Source organism: Myotis brandtii, unplaced genomic scaffold (genome assembly GCF_000412655.1).
Source record: "Myotis brandtii unplaced genomic scaffold, ASM41265v1 scaffold760, whole genome shotgun sequence".
Taxonomy (NCBI): Eukaryota; Metazoa; Chordata; class Mammalia; order Chiroptera; family Vespertilionidae; genus Myotis; species Myotis brandtii.
Genome location: NW_005371038.1, coordinates 822,442 through 822,994, shown reverse-complemented (window position 1 = coordinate 822,994; position 553 = coordinate 822,442). Strand labels below are relative to the sequence as shown.

Below are 553 nucleotides of genomic sequence, written 5' to 3'. Positions count from 1 at the left end.
CGCGGGCGGGAGCCTACGTGCTGGGTGCTTTCTTCAGCAGACCCAGGGAGCCGGGCACACAGTCCGTGGGGGTCCTGGCCCGTTTGCTTCCGCAGGGAGGGAGGTGAGCGGCCTCAGCACAGCCCCAACCCCGGGCTCGTCCTGCTCTTTGGGGATGAGAAGGCGGCCCCACGGGCTGCTCCAGCGCTGAGCCAGAGCCGGTCTTGCTTCTGGCTCTCCGCCCCCTGCCTTCCCGCCCACCATCCTCCCCTCAGCACCGGCTGGACACCTGTCCCTGGTCCCACCTGAGGCAGGGAGCCCGGGAGCTGTGCTCCGGCTCAAGTCTGGCCCAGCAGAGCTAAGACCCTGACCAGCAGCAAGGGCCAGAGTGGGAGGAAGGCCCGTTCCCCACGGCCCTCAAGTCCTCCTGGCCCTCAGGCAGCCTCAGTGCTTCCCAGCGCACTGTGCCCGCCCCGGCCCCCCAGCAGCTCCCGGGGCAGCTGCTCCCACGCCCTCATCAAGGCCCAGCCAGGGCCTGTCAGGGACAGAACTCTGGCCCTTGTGGTAGGGACAG

General features: G+C 69.6%; 1 protein-coding gene across 1 annotated transcript in view; it reads left to right on the top strand.

Annotated features, from left to right (window-relative positions):
- The window catches only part of SEMA4D (sema domain, immunoglobulin domain (Ig), transmembrane domain (TM) and short cytoplasmic domain, (semaphorin) 4D), an 89,596-nt gene that overhangs the window by 82,886 nt on the left and 6,157 nt on the right, over positions 1–553 (top strand). The window lies entirely within an intron of this gene.